This window comes from Mus caroli, unplaced genomic scaffold (genome assembly GCF_978045245.1).
Source record: "Mus caroli unplaced genomic scaffold, Mus_caroli_1 scaffold_1, whole genome shotgun sequence".
Lineage (NCBI taxonomy): Eukaryota > Metazoa > Chordata > Mammalia > Rodentia > Muridae > Mus > Mus caroli.
Window position 1 is genome coordinate 74,831,842 of NW_028227256.1, and position 19,500 is coordinate 74,851,341.

At 40.2% G+C, this 19,500-nt stretch overlaps 1 non-coding gene across 1 annotated transcript; it reads right to left on the reverse strand.

Moving 5' to 3' along the window:
- Positions 1–17,280: 17,280 nt before the first annotated feature.
- On the reverse strand, positions 17,281–17,387 carry LOC147006069 (U6 spliceosomal RNA). Its single transcript, XR_015048900.1, has one exon. It is a non-coding gene; the product is annotated as a U6 spliceosomal RNA (small nuclear RNA).
- Positions 17,388–19,500: the final 2,113 nt, after the last annotated feature.

Consider the following 19,500-nt stretch of genomic DNA (forward strand, 5'->3'; position numbering starts at 1 on the left):
TCTATTTTTAGCCTAGAGGATCAAAATAAACCATTTTACATCACTGTTGTGGTTCTTCCTTTGTGGAACAGCCACAGTGCACCATTGGTTTCCATATCTTTTTCGTCTTGTCATCTATTTAGATGAGATGAATCTCATTACTTCTTCCATCTCATCACAGTCTTTATCACTGAATTCAGCAGTAGACACAGAGGCTTTTGCCTGGGACCCTTTGAGATCCTCTTCTACCAGGTTTTGAGTAGGATCTGATGAAGTCTGTGCATTCTCAGGACCTGGCATAAAGGCAAAAGCCTTGTGGTCCTTGCTTGATTGGCAGGCTTTGCTTTGGGCAAACACCGCTGGAACTTTAAGAGCTTTATGCAGAGAGTATTAACTGAGTGGACGAGTATCTTCCCTCACAGGGAGTGTCCCCCTCCTCTCCAATGGACAGCCCAGATATAGAGATGTACAGAGCAGCACACACCTGCCTTGTCTTCTACCTCAGGGAGTAAGGAGGTACTGCTGTTATCATCTACTTCTGAAATCAGGCTCCAGCTTCTTTAGCACCCTTCCAACCCCCATGAACTTACTTAGTCCTCACATTTCTCCAGGGAACTCCAGGCCTTCAGCATCATGGACTGAGAATCACTTTATTCTCATTCTCTGGCAGGCAGAGGACCATTCATGGAAGTCAAGCTATTAGATGCCCCTTTGTAATATGTTTGCACAGTTTACTGTTTCTGTTCCTTTGGAGAACTCCTCTGAACATATATTCAAAGCTGACTATTAACATTTTACCAGATTATCAGTGGTAGAATATGCATCTACAGAGAATAAAATGGAGAGTCCTTGAGGCAGACCCACTTGCTTAAAGGAACACCCTTAGAACACTGCAGAACCCTCTTTGAAACCCTTCTGTTGCACCTATACCTTTGTAACTTCCCTGCCGGGAGGAGTCAGGAACACTGATTGAGCCTTGATGAAGATGGCTAATGTAGCATACAGAAGGATCCAATGAAAGATACATTGCCAACCTTTTAAAACTCTATACCAGTTTGATACCTCAATTGCTTGCTAGAATCACCTTGAAAGAGAGAAAACTGCTGGAGGGGATTGCCAGAGAGATGCTGACTAGGACTGACAAGAAGAACATTGCTTTCCTAACCCCCACTGCCTCTGAGTCCCATCAAACCATGCAAGGCCCCCATCTCTTGCACAAGGCCACCAGGCCAAGTGGCTGGCTGCCAGCCTGCTGTAAATCTGCTTTTGAATTTAACCTTCTCTCTGGCCTCCCCATTAGGATCACTGCACAAGCAAAGAAAACAAGGGGCATCCCTCTGTGACTGTTACCACCAGAAGAAATTCAGAGGATGACACAGAAAGGAAAATCACAGCAGCCAGGCAGAGACATGCATTTCAGGAACCAGCGAGGGGCTTTCTAAATAATGAAGAAAGAGAAACAGGTTAAAATGGAAATAACCATGGCCTGCAACATTATCAGTGTTGCTCTATAAAGGAAACGTTTAAATACAGCCAGGATCTCTGGAACGTAACCAAAGGACTCCTGTTGTCTCTGAAGCTATTCACAATAAATGGTCCCAGTGACTGCAATGTGCCAATTAAATAGTTTGTTTCTGCCTCAGCCTTAATTTGGCAGACAGCTCTGTTGTAAATCTACATGCTGGGACCAGGGGGAAGTTGTTTCTTAGTGGCAACCCCCAGGGTTGACTCTTTGCTTAACACCAAATGTAAATATGTCACTGTGTTGACTGGGAGTCAAGTGAAAAAAACGCCAGTGGGGGGAAAATGGCCAAGTCCCAGATTAAGAGTGCTTGGAATGTTCTAATTTACTAATTATGATTTAAGTGCCAGAGAAGGTACCAGGACCAAAAGGGCCCTGATGATATGGAACAACTTCAGGACTTACTTTTTTTTTTCAACTTGTGAGTGTGTGTGTGTGTGTGTGTGTGTGTGAGAGAGAGAGAGAGAGAGGGGGGGGTGGGCTATGGCAGTCAAAAGTCAAAGGACAACTTGGAGTCAGTATTCTCCTACCACCACGTGGGTCCCCAGGATCACACTTCTATCACTAGATTTGGTTGAAAAAAAATCTTTTCCTATTGATGCATCGCAATTAATTAATTAATTAATTAATTAATTATACATTACATCCTGACTGCAGTTTCCCTCCCTTTTCTCCTTCCAGTCCTGTCCCTCTTCCCTCTCCCCCATATTCATACATCCTTTGTTTCCCATCAAAAAAAGAACAGGTCTCCCAGGGATATCAACCAAACATGGCATAAGAAGTTACTATAAGACTGGGTACATCCCCTAATATCAAGACTGGACGAGGCAAACCAGTAGGAGGAAAAGGGTTCCAAAAGTAGACAAAAGAGTCAGAAATAGCCCCCATGCCCACTAGTACAAGTCTCATAGGAACACCACGCTACACAAACAAAACATATATACAGAGGCATATTTATTTTACATATTAGTTTATAGTTTGACTCATATATACATATACTTACACATAACCCTAGACATATACATATTATACTATGGGTTATAGCTCAATACTATTATGGTTATTATTATTGTCATTATTCTGGTTGTTCAAATTTTAGCTTTGGCCACCTAGAGATCTTTAAGGTAACCCTTATATTTCTTTCACATGTCACATTTCTTTAAAGTTTTGAGCTCATTTTTGGCTGTCTGTTACTGTAACACAACCAAGGCTTATATTATCCATTCCAAATTCCCAGAATCATGCATTTCTCCAAAGAGCCTTGATTCTAATTACTTGGAGAAAAGTATCTTAAAATCAAGATCTTCTTGTTGACTGTACATTTAGCTATTGGGTGTCATTAGTTCACAGAATGAAGTACTACATAATTGTATAGTGTGATATACAACTGTGCAACCTGACAATGAGAGATAAGTATGTATATGCCTATCTGCCTAGATCTTTATCTATCTGTGTTTATATGAACTTAAACATGAGTCCATATTTATGTCTCAGATTAATCCAGTAAAACATGGTCCTCTGACCTTCCCTCCTTGTTTATCTTCCTTTTTCACTCCAGTAGCAAGAAACCTGGCTTTTATCCATCATCCATTTACTTACACATCCAATACCAATATACATACATATCATGCACTTTCAGAATTTAACCCACATTCTCAGAAGCAAAATGACCAGCTAGAACCCAATGCCAACCCTAATAATTCCCAGTGCAAACATTGCCTTCTCAAGCAATTTAAGGGAAACTCCTTTACCACCAAATCCCATAAATTCATCATATACCATTTGTGATACAGTCTGATTTATGTGACATAATCTATACTGCATCCTAGCTATTGTTTGGGCTTGCATATATTAAAGTTCACTTCTCAAGATGTATTCTTCTATTGCTTTGAGACAATATTTTATTTGTACTTTTGTTTTCTAAACATATGTAAATTTCAAATTAGCTAGTATAAAGAGGTGAAGTTTGAAGGAAATCCTTTGTGGTTAGAGTCTGCCCCCACCATCTATCTGACTGGGAGTATTTGTAATAATCCCACCTTCAGTCCAGGAGTAAAGTGTGATCTGAGCTCTCATACCACCTATATTAGTCAGAGCTCTCCAGAAGACTTTGACAGAAAGAAATTATATATACAGATATATGTATGTGTGTGTGTAATTATATATAATATATAATACATATATATGTATATATATATGTGTGTGTATATATATGATTGATTGTCTTAAATGATGTGGTCTTGGTATTCTAACAATTTTTTTTCTCTTCATTCACATTGGATAAATTGAGGTCTGACAGCTCTTCAGTCCATGAGGCTGTTTGTCTCAACAATCCCAATCTGGAGCTAAAGGCCTAAAGAATCCCCAAAGAACCATTGGTATTCAGTCCAAGTCAAAATGTCAAACAATCTGGGCTTTGATATCATCAAAGACTAGTATAGCAGCAACAGCAGCAGCAGCAACAACAGTAACAACCTCAGCAACAGAATAGATAAACTCACTAGCAAGATGGGAAGACACTGGACAAAAGCAAACGTTTTTGCTTTGGTTGTCTTTATATCAGGGTTGATACCAGAAGGTCCTCATACATTTAAGGAGGGTTGTCTACTTCAATTAGTCTAATAAAATCTTTCACAGGGATGACCAGAGGCTAACAGTTAGCCACTAAACTAATATACATAATTCCCCATGGGTAATTTCTAGATCCTGTCAAGTAGACAATTAATATTAACCATCATACCACCCAAGAGGAAAATAAAAGGCATCAGTTAAAAACACTAAATGAGGTCTGGGGAGATGACTCTGTAGATAAAGATGTCTCCTTGCCAACATGAGAACCCAAGTATGAATCTCTAGAACATGCTTAAATCTGGATGTGGTAGCATTTGTCTGTAGTTTTAGTGCTCCTATGGTGAGATGGAAGATGGAGATAGAGGATTGCCAGAAGGTCCCAGGTCAACTAGCTTGGCACATACACAGAAAATAAGGGAGCCTGACTCAAATTATGTTGAAGTGAGGGCCATGCCCCAAAGACATCTCTTTCCCGGTGAGCCAATACTAACCTCCATGGATCTCATTCTGAGGTTCCTCTCCCTGGGGGTGAAAGGTCCCAAAGTAAATGTGTGTGTGCTAGTGAAACATGGCAGGAAGAAGCTAAAGAAACACTGGGCTGGGGATAAGGCGTTTCATTCCCACACTTGCCCTGAGCGACTCAAATATTTTAAGAATGAGTCTTGTTCTGGCTAATCTTGATTGTCAACTTGACTACATCTGGAGTTAACCAAAACCCAAGATGCTGTGCATTCTTGTGAGGGATATTCTTAATCAGATTACTAAACCAACCCTAAACCTAGTCTACACCTTCTCTTGTTGGTCTACATGAAAGGCCATGGGTAAGGGAAACTTTGCTTTTGGCTTTCTTGCCTTCACTCTTGCTGGCAAGTCTCTATCCTGTTGCTGCCAACCCTTTAGGATTACAACATAAACTGAAGACTATATGCTCCCTCTGAATTCTCCAGAACTCCAGGACCAGATTGGGACTGCTGAGACATGCAATCTTGTGGACTAAACAACTATCAGATTCTTCACCTTTCCATCAGATCACAGTGATTGTTAGACACCTTGGCCCCATTTTGCTATATATTTGCTTAGTTGCAGTTCTTTAGAGAACTCTGACTAATACAGATATGCTATGTGCTTGGAATACCTTATTTTTTGTCCCTTAAAACAAGCTTGCACAGTTTCTACAAAATATTGAAGAGCAGCAAGATATCAAGTTTGTGTACATCATCTAAAAGATGCAGTGGAAGACAGGGTATTTTGAGGGAAAATTCTGTTAATTGAGATCAAAGTCTACCATGAATAGATAGCCTCGGGGTTCACCACAATATGGGAGATTCATTTCATTAGCAGGGCTTCTCCTTCTCTGACCTTGTCTGGGGAATTCTCCCTCCCATACTCACCTCTACCTGAGGAATGTCATATAGCCTCAATTAGTTTATAGGATCAATTTATTTTCTCCTGACAAAACCTGTTCAGCAAGTACCTGAGATTCCTGAAAAAATGCTTCCCCCTGCTAATTAGCCATTCCAGGTATCCCAAAACCCCCAGCCAATAACCTTTGCTTATCCTGAATGTCCCTACTGTCAGTCCCCCGGAACATCATAAGCCTTGAGTCTAAGTCAAGTTGATCTGCCTGCTGCAACTGTCCTGGTGTGTCTTTTTTCACTATACATACTCACAGGGCTTTTGAAAACCCTAGCCCCTACATTAGTCATCTCTGCTCCCCTTGTGAATACCAGCTAACTATCAATGAGAGCAGGGAGACCCACAGTATCTATTTAACTGTGAACTTAAGCCTGTGGCTATACCCTTAGTTTATGTTTCAGGACCAATAGGTTACATGACTCCACTATTATGGGCCTGTGTGTTCCAGTCTTGGTACCATGCTTCCACTGTAGCTACACCAGGTATCTTTGGCCATCAGAGAAACAAATGCATATTCACACAACTGCATAGTCACCGTGCCTCATGCCTTACTTTCTCCCTTGACCCTCCTTCTTCTGCTATTTGAAATTGTCATTATCCAGCTGTTTGGGCTCTTGACCTTACAGCATCAGTGGTCCATGTGTTTGCTTACACTTTAGAATCCATATGTCTTTCAATACAGAGGTTTAAACTGGGTACGTTCATTCTTGGGGAAATGGCAGGTATGCCTTTCCAGGTGGGAGGGCATGACATTTCTGCCGAGTGCCACCTCAGCCCCTTTTGCCTCCTCCACAGAGAAGTATTTTAATAGAAGGTTAATGGAGGGCACGCAGAACAAAAGGAAAACCCGACCATCGTTATTCCATGTTTTACTGTAATAGAGGTCAGCCCTCCTGGTTCCTTCCTCATATCCATCTTCAAAATGAATTGTTTAGCCTATGAAAACAAAACTAGTTTATTTATGATGCCAGAGAAGCTGTAAATGTGCTCCTGATCTATGCATTGACTAATTAGATTAATTAAGCCTGCATGCATTTCGGAGCAGGCAGGCAGGTGGCAAATAACTTTTGAGATGATTTATATGATATATTCCATCAAGCTGGTGGTTGATGAATAATATTGCATTCATTCCATTAAGATATCGAAGTGGAGGAAGGAAACAGTGTATTCTTGGCTCTGTGTTCTCACCATCAGAGCAACTGTTGGGTTACTATAAGAGACATAATTCATGCTATTTAAAACAACAGAGAGAAACCACATAGGCCAAGTCTCAGACTCAACTTAGTCTCAGGAATCACTTACCTTATACAGGCATGATTGTTTGCTGTGGATTTTGGGAAGAGAGATGTGACCTAAATCTTAGTAAGTCATGGCTGTTTGCTATCAAATTTTACTAGAAAATTTCATGTTAGTTTCTTTACTAATAACCTTATTTTCTCTGGATAGCTCTAGTAAATGAGGGTGATATTGGGCAGGTACCAGCTCTCTTTCTCTGTGGTTCTAAGATGCCAACATACCTTCCCGAACCCCACTCCCAGGAGGTCTGTATGGAGCCCATTCCAGTATTCTTTTGCTCTTATTTTTAACCAACATCTAAGATGTCAATATTACCTCATCCTATTTGAATCTTGTCATTTGGTCTTTGCTCATTTAGGATTCTCAAGTTTGTTGGATATTTTAGCCTGGTTTTCACTCCATGAGTACTGATGATTTATTAATGAATATAAAAATAGATGCAAATAAAAATTCAGATTTTCTGTCTTTACTTGAAAACTCTGAAATTCATAAGGGTAATATAAGGTCATCTGCAGTAAAAGGTGATTCTTATGTGTGCTGAAATTCAACAACCACATTCTTGGGGCAAAGAACACTATATATAGTTGTCACAGAACTTGGAAGAATGTGTCTTGTTTCCTCCCTTTAGGTACCATGTTGCTTAAAAGACAAAGATATATGTCTCACTCAGTCTAGGCCATCATGTCTCAAGGATAAACTTGGGCCTAGATAGACATTAGTGCTAGAGTGGCCTGACCTCTAGATCACCTTTTGCCTTCCTGCCCTTTCTGGTTCAAGTCCAAAAGGCCTTCACAATTGCTTCCATCCTGCTGAGGGCTGCTGTCAGCTTGCATCTAGGACAGACAATAGGGAGGAAGTGAATCAACAGGAAATCCCACCAACTACTGCTGTGGGAGTATAATGTCGTAACATTCACATGCTGTTATAAAAACTGAGAGCAGAAACATACTTGAAATGGACCCAAATGCAAACCGGATATTTTACCCAGCCCAACTAACCTTTTTTAGCACAGAGGTTTAGCAGGGAAAGTGGAAAAGAAAAGCCTTCACTGAGGAAGCTGAAATGTGGCAGAACCAGGTAATAGGTAACTTCTATAGACAGTAGCAGCTAAAGCCAGCTGTCAACCAAAGTCATTTGATGATGTCTGTAGTAAAGCTTTGCACCACTGAAACAGGAAGAGGGGGTAATCCAAAAGCCATAATAAGGAATGTAATTATAAGATGCTGCCTTATCATTCTAGACTGTACCAGACAGTCACAAACTGGATGGAAAAAAGAGAACTTTCAATATAGAGAGGGAACATTAGGTGACCTAAGCAGATGGTACTCCTTCATCCTTCTGGCTAAATGGTTACTTTCTCTACAGCATGACAGAACAATTGCCTGACTAGAGATCTTCTATATCTCCTGCATCGTTGTGGCATTAATTTTTTTTCTGCTTGTGACTGTGTACTGTTTTTCCATCCATAGTGGAAGTTGACATCATTCATAATTATCCCTGTAGCTACTTCTATCAGCTTCCTAAGGAGGAAGTATCTATGAAATTGGGGACCTGAGGTGAGTATAGGATCTTACTCAACGGAAGCAGAGGAGATTCTAGCCCCTGAGTGGAGAAGGCCTCATAAGCAGCCATGCACTGGAACCTTATTCTGAATGGGGGAAGCTATATATTTGCAGTGAAAGAAATATCACTCAACCCTATAAAAAATATACCCTAGGGATAGGGAATAGAAAGGGCCCATGGTGTAAAGCATCCCACCCAAATGCAGATTTCTTTGAAAAGTGAGAAGCCCACATCCCTAAAAACAAGGGAGCCAAAGGAGAAACAGAAACTTGGCTGCATGAGGACTCTAGCTTGTAAGAGCTAGAGTTAGGAGTGATAGGCCAGAAAGCAACAGACCATGGTCTGCAAAAACAGCCTTAGCAAAGAGAGATGATGGGAACTTTTGGCAGCTCTTTCCTGATTGGCTGGATGTGGTTAGAGATCCAGCCATCAGAATCCACCTGGTCTTTATTCCCTTTGGCCATCAACCACCTTCCATACTTTCTCTCAAAAATACGAGGTGGAAGAAGAAACAAGAACTTTAAGACTCAGCTGCATCCACAAAAATATCAAAAGACAGACTTGTAGGTTCCCTTAGCCCAAGGCAGAGTTTCTTGGAGATAAGGGTGGCTCTATTATACCAGAATGTTCTGCTAGGGTAGGGAGCTCCTCTGAGAGAGTCTCCAGGACTCCATCAGTAGCTGCACACAGAAGGACTTGAGCTTTAGCCACCAGAGACCTGAGACCCTAATCTTTAAGACCTGCCAGAGACAGGTGACTTACTCCTTTCATTCCTGACAATGACCTACAAACATTCTGTGCAAAGTGCTTCTCTCCACTGGTACACTGGAGCCCTCCAAGTGTTTTCAAGCTATAACCAGTCTTTCATTCAGTACTTCATAGCTCCTGAGAACATAGGGCTGTTCAATCTCTCAACTAGTCACCCCAAAGCCAACTTTGGATTCAAGCTGGAATAGCTCCCCACTGGCATTCTCTTGCCAAGAGGGCTTTGGAGCACTTTCTTCCCATGTGGCAAATAAAGTTACTTTTATTTTCCCTTTCCTGTCTGCCCACTCCATTCTTGGAGGGGAAGGCAGACAAGAACCCAGTGGGAGACTGAAGATGATCTCCACCCACCACTCGGTTCACTAGCACATTCTAAATGCCTACCCCATAAAGCATTGTTATGGGGATGTTCTGTATTCAGCTATAATTTCAGGATTATTCACAGTTAAACTGCTTTCTTTGATAAACAAGTATCTTCTAGAAAATGGATTCTTGAAAAATCTACCTATCTGGGTGTAGTCTTGTCGTCATAGGAGTCTCACTTGACCTTGGACCTGTCTGGCAGTGGAAAACCAAACAATCAGCCACAAACCCAATGTTGTACAGATATTATTTTCTATTGGAATCACTCTCCCCTGGAAAGAAGAGGAAGGCTTGACAGATCTCAGGTAGTATATAACGATTACAAAGCTCAGAAGATAAACAAAACTTCACAAATTTCAAATTCTTGAAACTTAGAAGAGTCACAAGGCCCCTTCCCAAGGTTATAGAAGTAGTAACAACTGGTGGGAAGAGGAGACTTTCTGACTAGTGGAGTTGTCTGCAAATGGTCCAGGAGCACCAAGGATGTCACTGTCATGAGCCATCACTATGCTAAGGTAGGCTTTTACAGGTGCACCTGTAAACAATGCCAATAATCTCTCTAGTTCTCTAAGCTGCATTTGAGCAGAACCATTCCTTTGGTTTGTCTATGCCTTTTCCGAGATGGATAGATGTTTGCTCAGATCTACCCCAGGAAAAGGCATGCAACATCTAGGCAGTTAAAACATAAATAAAACCAACCCAAGAGCACATGCTTTGATTTTGTTCTATTCTTTTAATTGGAGACCTCAATTAGGTTCCTGTCTCCTTATAACTTTATGTTCTGACAGTTCACAAAATGTTGAGTATACAAATGAAAGTATGCAAAAGGTAAGTTTAGAAAAGATCAAGTGGAGAGTTTCATCTGCACCCATAGAAAGTGCACTGACCGCTCATCCAAGGCATTCTTTGTTACTATGACTGAGCACTAAATTTAGACATAAAAATTTTCCAAGTAAGGCCAAGATAAGACACATGTCATAATTCTTAGCATTTAGAGGGGGGAAAAATCTATCAATTCTTTAAAGCACAAATCTGTAAATTTGTTGGTTAAAGTCTGAGCTCTGACAAATATATGTGTTAAAATTTATGACTATTACCACAGCCTGTATAGTGGTCCATCACTCCTCAAAGTCCCTTATCCCACAAAGTCCCAACAATTTCTTCCCATGAATCTCAGTCCTGGAAGGATCTCTACTTTAGTCATTATATTTTTGTATTTTCCATAATTTTATCAGTGCATAGTCATACTTTTTTAAAATGACTAGTTTCTTTCACTTCACATATTTCTAAGGATTCGGGCATGTGGTTGCGTGTGTCAATAGCTCATTTGTTTTTAACTGATGAGTAGTGTTTCTTTGTCGAATTGGATCAGGGTGTGCTTCCCATTTACCAGTTGAATTATTTTGCCACTTTCTGCTTCCTCAGCATAACCACTGTAAGTCCTCATCTCTGAGTATTTGTGTGAACAAATGTTTGCATTTCTTTTGGGAGAAATATTCAGGGGTTGCTTGCATCCCCATGCTCTTTGGCTTATCAATCAGAGACACTGGGCAGTGCTGTTTTTATTGTGCATTTGTTTGGGGTGCTAAGAGTCTGCTAGGCCATGTAAGTACATCTTTTTTATTTTAATTTTTGAGGTGCAGGCTTCTTGAACTCTTTCTTGTGGTTTTAATTTGCATCTTCCTAATGACTAACAATATTAAACATTTTTCTACGTGCCTTGTCATGTATGTATCACAGGTACCTACTCTGGTTCTTTTCTACTTTATAAATTGAGTTGTTTGCAACACCAGAAAGAGAACAAGAAAGTCACAAATTATAAGTAAAGTAAATATTCCAACTAACTATGAATATTACTGAGAGTCTCAGGACAAAAATAAAAGATTGAATAGAATAGAAAACACATCTAAGTTCAAGGATCAAGGTGGACAGCGAGGGCCTTCATTTGGAGGCCATGGATTCTGAGATTCACACAGGTGAGTAAATTAAACCCCCCAAGCAGGGACCTCAGGACATGTGGTTACTTACAGAGCACTCAAAGGCAATCACAGAACCTGGAGCCTGCCAATTCCAGCTACTGTAGCTAACCAGCTTGCCTTGGGATCTCTTCCCCTATACCCCCTTCCCCAGTATTGGTGAGGGGAAGGGGCACAGGCTACCATGCCTGTCATGCCTTTTTGTGGGTTCTGGGGCTATGAACTCTGATCCTCATGCTTTCGGGACAATCACTTTATCCACTAAGCCATCTCCCAAACCCATATAGTGTTTCAATTTGCATAAAAAAGGAACAAAGTTAAAACTAAGGAAAGATGAATTAAGTATGGACTTACATTAATTACTTACATTAATTACAACGATCACCACTGGTTTGTTCCCTGTTTTAAAAGAATATCATGCTGTTATTCACTTCCTTTATAACCATTAAAGCATTCTCAAAATAGAACCTTGTGTTTTAAGGAACAGTCTCTTCTGAAGACTGGGCTTGTCTGGGATACTGGGGTGGCACAAACATTGCTTCCCCGGGAACTCTTTTCTCTGGGTAGGTTTACCTTCACCTGTCTGAGGAAAAAGAGAAGGAGTTGGGTGAAGAATTATTATTGTTGGTCATCCTTCAAGGATTCAGTTTGGCAAGAAGAATGTGGCGGGTGGCATGATGCATGCCAGGAACCTGCACACAACTTATGATGGCTTCCCTGTTCATTTTTTAAAGCAGTTGATTTGTTCATAAAGAAGCCAAAATCATATTATTTCCCCCTTCTATGAGCACATTAATTCTTTGATTATAATCAATGCCTTCTCATTTTTTAGTAGCACAGAATAGCCTGTACTAAGTATGTCCTTACTAAAGAGATTAATTTGAACCTTATAAAGCCACCAATGAACACAAAGCAGTAATGTGCACAGTGTAAGAAAATATAGTCAGCTGATTGTCTCATCAACTAGTTATAACAAATGTTTGCGACATCTTTTAAAATGAACTGCCATTAAAATTAGTAAAGCAATTAAGTAGACATCACATATTCCTCCTGTTGAGAGAGCTTCTCCACCCAGGAAAAAATATTAAAAGGTTTTCAGTTCAACAAGCAAAAACCATATTTTGAAAGATTAATTTCCATCTTTTTGACATCCTTGTCACTCAAAGATAGAAAACTTGATTTAGGGGTTTCAAACTCTGTCATTTAGAACAAATTTCAAGCTGTGGCTGTCTATGTGAAATTTCCGCAATAGTGTTTTCCTGGCCAAATCATTATGGTCTTCAAGATAGAATTTGTAGCAGAGACTCTGGCAGCTTCTAAATGGAGCAGATTGAATATTGATGCAATGTTAAAAGTTCCATAATTAAAGGTGCTTCTTTATAGTGTCTCCTTTATTCCATTCATTTATTCAGGAAATGTTTTTTGAGCACCTCCTATTTGCCAGACACTGCTTTAGCAATTCCTTTCTGCTTCTTGAATGAGAGGTTACCTGAATGAATTAGCAAATGTATGAATGAGGGAACTAGGGGATGCATGGATGGATGGATGCATGGACATCTCAGCAGATAGATGGGTAAAGGGCAGATGGGTGGATGGATGGATGGATGGATGGATGGATGAGTGGACAGGTTGGCAGGTAGATGGGCAGATAGATGGGTAGAAGGTGGATGGGTGGATGGATCAATAGATAGATGGATGGATGGATAGGTAGATGGATGAAAGCAACAAATGAGTACCTAGATGGATGAATAAATGAATGCCTGGATGGACGAATCAATGAGTGAATAAGTGAGAAAAGAGATGCCTTCACAGTCCAGTCATTGTAGTGAAAGAAAAGGGAAAACTTCCAAACATAAACTATCCTAATTAAGATCATGGCCAGGAAGTGATTTCCCTGTGGATCTTTCTGTTGGGGATGTGATCTCTTACAACACCCTTCTCCTGTGAATCTGCCATATGGGTATTGATCTTACCCCTTCCCACCTTTACCATAGTTCTACCCAGAGAGGCAGTTGAGTATCTTCACCTAGTCCTTGCATTTCCCTTCTTTTTTTTTCTTTTTCTTTTTCTGTTGTTGTTTTGTTTTTTTGTTTGTTTGTTTAGTTTTGTTTTGTTTTGTTTTGTATGTATGCCTGCTTGCTTGTTTCTTCCTGGAACTAGCAAAAGCTTTACTACACTTTTCTTTTTTATTTTTTTATTTTTAATATTTTTATTACATATTTTCCTCAATTACATTTCCAATGCTATCCCAAAAGTCCCCCATAGCGCCCCCCACTTCCCTACCCACCCATTCCCATTCTTTGGCCCTGGCATTCCCCTATATTGGGGCATATAAAGTTTGCAAGTCCAATGGGCCTCTCTTTCCATTGATGGCTGACTAGGCCATCTTTCCATACATATGCAGCTAGAGACAAGAGCTCCGGGATACTGGTTAGTTCATCATGTTGTTCCAACTATAGGGTTGCAGATCCCTTTAGCTCCTTGGGTACTTTCTCTACCTTCTCCATTGGGAGCCCTGTGATACATCCAATAGCTGACTGTGAGCATCCACTCCTGTGTTTGCTAGGAACCTGCATCGTCTCACAAGAGACAGCTATATTTGGGTCCTTTCAGCAAAATCTTGCTAGTGTATGCAATGGTATCCGGGTTTAGAAGCTGATTATGGGATAGATCCCTGGATACGGCAGTCTCTAGATGGTCCATCCTTTCATCACAGCTCCAAACTTTGTCTCTGTAACTCCTTCCATGGGTGTTTTGTTCCCAATTCTAAGAAGGTGCACAGTGTCCACACTTTGGTCTTCATTCTTCTTGAGTTTAATGCGTTTAGCAAATTGTATCTTATATCTTGGGTATCCTAAATTTTGGGCTAATATCCACTTATCAGTGAATACATATTGTGTGAGTTCCTTTGTGATTGTGTTACCTCACTCAAGATGATGCCCTCCAGGTCCATCCATTTGGCTAGGAATTTCATAAATTCATTCTTTTTAATAGCTGAGTAGTACTCCATTGTGTAAATGTACCATAATTTCTGTATCCATTCCTCTGTTGAGGGACATCTGGGTTCTTTCCAGCTTCTGGCTATTATAAATAGGGCTGCTATGAACATAGTGGAGCATGTGTCCTTCTTACCGGTTGGAACATCTTCTGGATATATGCCCAAGAGAGGTATTGCTGGATCCTCCGGTAGTACTATGTCCAATTTTCTGAGGAACCGCCAGACTGATTTCCAGAGTGGTTGTAAAAGCTTGCAATCCCACCAACAATGGAGGAGTGTTCCTCTTTCTCCACATCCTCGCCAGCATCTGCTGTCACCTGAATTTTTGATCTTAGCCATTCTGACTGGTGTGAGGTGGAATCTCAGGGTTGTTTTGATTTGCATTTCCCTGATGATTAAGGATTTTGAACATTTTTTCAGGTGCTTCTCTGCCATTCGGTATTCTTCAGGTGAGAATTCTTTGTTCAGTTCTGAGCCCCATTTTTTAATGGGGTTATTTGACTTTCTGGAGTCCACCTTCTTGAGTTCTTTATATATATTGGATATTAGTCCCTTATCTGATTTAGGATAGGTAAAGATCCTTTCCCAATCTGTTGGTGGTTTTTTTGTCTTATTGATGGTGTCTTTTGCCTTGCAGAAACTTTGCAGTTTCATGAGGTCCCACTTGTCAATTCTCGATCTTACAGCACAAGCCATTGCTGTTCTATTCAAGAATTTTTCCCCTGTGCCCATATCTTCAAGGCTTTTCCCCACTTTCTCCTCTATAAGTTTCAGTGTCTCTGGTTTTATGTGAAGTTCCTTGATCCACTTAGACTTGACCTTAGTACAAGGAGATAGGAATGGATCAATTCGCATTCTTCTACATGTTAATAACCAGTTGTGCCAGCACCATTTGTTGAAAATGCTGTCTTTCTTCCACTGGATGTTTTTAGCTCCCTTGTCGAAGATCAAGTGACCATAGGTGTGTGGGTTCATTTCTGGGTCTTCAATTCTATTCCATTGGTCTATTTGTCTGTCACTATACCAGTACCATGCAGTTTTTATCACAATTGCTCTGTAGTAGAGCTTTAGGTCCGGCATGGTGATTCCACCAGAGGTTCTTTTATCCTTGAGAAGAGTTTTTGCTATCCTAGGTTTTTTGTTATTCCAGATGAATTTGCAGATTGCACTTTCTAATTCGTTGAAGAATTGATTTGGAATTTTGATGGGGATTGCATTGAATCTGTAGATTGCTTTTGGCAAGATAGCCATTTTTACAATGTTGATCCTGCCAATCCATGAGCATGGGAGATCTTTCCATCTTCTGAGATCTTCTATAATTTCTTTTTTTTTTTGAACCAAAACATGATTTGTTTCTGAGAGAAAGATAACATAAGTTATTTACAATGAGAACATCAGGTAACAGGATGCGGCCTTTGTCTCAATAAAAACAGAGTTGTTTGGGGATAAACTGACATATTCCTTCTAGAATATGGACTTCAGGGGTCTTCTTTTTTTGTGGGACTAGGGATTGAACCCAGTTCCTGTGTGTGACAGTGAGCACTGTATTGCTAAGCTTGTACCTCGGGCATCACTTTCCAAATTAGTCCGGTGTTGTCCATAGAACTGTGGCATAAAATGCAGCCACAGAATATTTCATTAGACAGATTTCACTGACAAAATTCTCCTTTACACACCAAAGATATTTTTAATCATCTATGCATCCTGATGCTGGGCTCTGCTGCAGAAGACACACACTTAAGGATGCCCATGTACATACATACACTGAGGTTCTCTGTGTGGTTGAGTGATTCAGGAAGGAGAGTTGCAAAGTCAGACTCAATAATCTGCAGTTGTTGATGTGGTGAAGCTGGTAGGAGATGACCTTTATAGATAACCCTAAAAATAGAATTTAAAATCTTTCTTCTCAGACCATAACTATTATCATCTCAGAGTTGCTCATTACATTGGCAGAGTCTCCACTCTCAGTGGCTGCCATCCAATGTCATTAGAGTCTTTTACTTCCAGGTGGTTCAGGCACTGGATATTGCTCTTGGGTGTCCCTGCTGATGAGAAATGTCAGGATAGCTTTTAGAGCTCAGTGCATGGGGTTGCTTTGACATGATTGAGGCATTCTTTTTCCTTTAGAACTATGTAAAGAGCATGTCTCCTAACAGGCTTTCTTTCCTCCTACACTCTAGCCCTGATGTAACTATATAGTTATGGCAATGATTGCCTAAGAGCCAGCCCCGCTCCTCCTAGCTTTCACAGTGACCCTGAAAGCGCTTCTTTCTATTTGCTGGAATGGAGTATTTGCTTCCATATCTAAATCAGGCTTTACCGGTTTAATATTTTTTTAAATTTTTAATATTTTTATTACATATTTTCCTCAATTACATTTCCAATGCTATCCCAAAAGTCCCCCATAGCGCCCCCCACTTCCCTACCCACCCATTCCCATTCTTTCGGCCCTGGCATTCCCCTATATTGGGGCATATAAAGTTTGCAAGTCCAATGGGCCTCTCTTTCCATTGATGGCCGACTAGGCCATCTTTCGATACATATGCAGCTAGAGACAAGAGCTCCGGGGTTCTGGTTAGTACATCATGTTGTTCCAACAATAGGGTTGCAGATCCCTTTAGCTCCTTGGGTACTTTCTCTAGCTTCTCCATTGGGAGCCCTGTGATACATCCAATAGCTGACTGTGAACATCCACTCCTATGTTTGCTAGGCCCCGGCATCGTCTCACAAGAGACAGCTATATTTGGGTCCTTTCAGCAAAATCTTGCTAGTATATGCAATGGTGTCAGCGTTTAGAAGCTGATTATGGGATGGATCCCTGGATACGGCAGAAAAATATGGAATGCTTCACGAATTTGCGTGTCATCCTTGCGCAGGGGCCATGCTAATCTTCTCTGTATCGTTCCAATTTTAGTATATGTGCTGCCGAAGCGAGCACCTATAATTTCTTTCTTCAGAGACTTGAAGTTTTTATTATACAGATCTTTCACTTCCTTAGTTAGAGTCACGCCAAGATATTTTATATTATTAGTGACTATTGAGAAGGGTGTTGTTTACCTAATTTCTTTCTCAGCCTGTTTATTCTTTGTGTAGAGAAAGGCCATTGATTTGTTTGAATTAATTTTATATCCAGCTACTTCACCGAAGCTGTTTATCAGGTTTAGGAGTTCTCTGGTGGAATTTTTAGGGTCACTTATATATACTATCATATCATCTGCAAAAAGTGATATTTTGACTTCAGCTTTTCCAATTTGTATCCCTTTGATCTCCTTTTGTTGTCGAATTGCTCTGGCTAGGACTTCAAGTACAATGTTGAATAAGTATGGAGAAAGTGGACAGCCTTGTCTAGTCCCTGATTTTAGAGGGATTGCTTCAAGCTTCTCACCATTTACTTTGATGTTGGCTACTGGTTTGCTGTAGATTGCTTTTATCATGTTTAGGTATGGGCCTTGAATTCCTGATCTTTCCAAGACTTTTATCATGAATGGGTGTTGGATCTTGTCAAATGCTTTTTCCGCATCTAACGAGATGACCATGTGGTTTTTGTCTTTGAGTTTGTTTATATACTGGATTACGTTGATGGATTTCTGTATATTGAACCATCCCTGCATCCCTGGGATGAAACCTACTTGGTCAGGATGGATGATTGTTTTGATGTGTTCTTGGATTCAGTTAGCAAGAACTTTATTGAGGATTTTTGCATCAATATTCATAAGGGATATTGGTCTGAAGTTTTCTATCTTTGTTGGGTCTTTTTGTGGTTTAGGTATCAGAGTAATTGTGGCTTCATAGAATGAGTTGGGTAGAGTACCTTCTGTTTCTATATTGTGGAATAGTTTGTGAAGAACTGGGATTAGATCTTCTTTGAAGGTCTGATAGAACTCTGCACTAAACCTATCTGGTCCTGGGCTTTTTTTGGTTGGGAGACTATTAATGACTGCTTCTATTTCTTTGGGGGATATAGGGCTGTTTAGATCATTAACCTGATCTTGATTCAACTTTGGTACCTGGTATCTGTCTAGGAACTTCTCCATTTCATCCAGGTTCTCCAGTTTTGTTGAGTATAGCCTTTGGTAGAAGGATCTGATGGTGTTTTGGATGACTTCAGGATCTGTTGTTATGTCTCCTTTTTCATTTCTGATTTTGTTAATTAGGATGCTTTCCCTGTGCCCTCTAGTGAGTCTGGCTAAGGGTTTATCTATCTTGTTGATTTTCTCAAAGAACCAACTTCTTAATTGGTTGATTCTTTGAATAGTTCTTCTTGTTTCCACTTGGTTGATTTCGCCCCTGAGTTTGATTATTTCCTGCCGTCTACTCCTCTTGGGTGAGTTTGCTTCCTTTTGTTCTAGTGCTTTTAGGTGTGTTGTCAAGTTGCTAATGTGTGCTCTCTCTAGTTTCTTTTTGGAGGCACTCAGAGCTATGAGTTTTCCTCTTAGAAATGCTTTCATTGCGTCCCATAAGTTTGGGTATGTTGTGGCTTTATTTTCATTGAACTCTAAAAAGTCCTTAATTTCTTTCTTTATTCCTTCCTTGACCAAGGTATCATTGAGAAGAGTGTTGTTCAGTTTCCACGTGAAGGTTGTCTTTCTATTATTTATTTTGTTATTGAAGATCAGCCTTAGTCCATGGTGATCTCATAGGATGCATGGGATAATTTCAATATTATTGTATCTGTTGAGGCCTGTTTTGTGACCAATTATGTCGTCAATTTTGGAGAAGGTACCATGAGGTGCTGAGAAGAAGGTATATCCTTTTGTTTTAGGATAGAATGTTCTGTAGATATCTGCCAGATCCATTTGATTCATAACTTCTGTTAGTTTCACTGTGTCCCTTTTTAGTTTCTGTTTCCATGATCTGTCCATTGGTGAGAGTGGTGTGTTGAAGTCTCCCACTATTATTGTATGAGGTGCAATGTGTGCTTTGAGATTTACTAAAGTTTCTTTAATGAATGTGGCTGCCTTTGTATTTGGAGCATAGATATTCAGGATTGATAGATCCTCTTGGAGGATTTTACCTTTGATGAGTATGAAGTGCCCCTCCCTGTCTTTTTT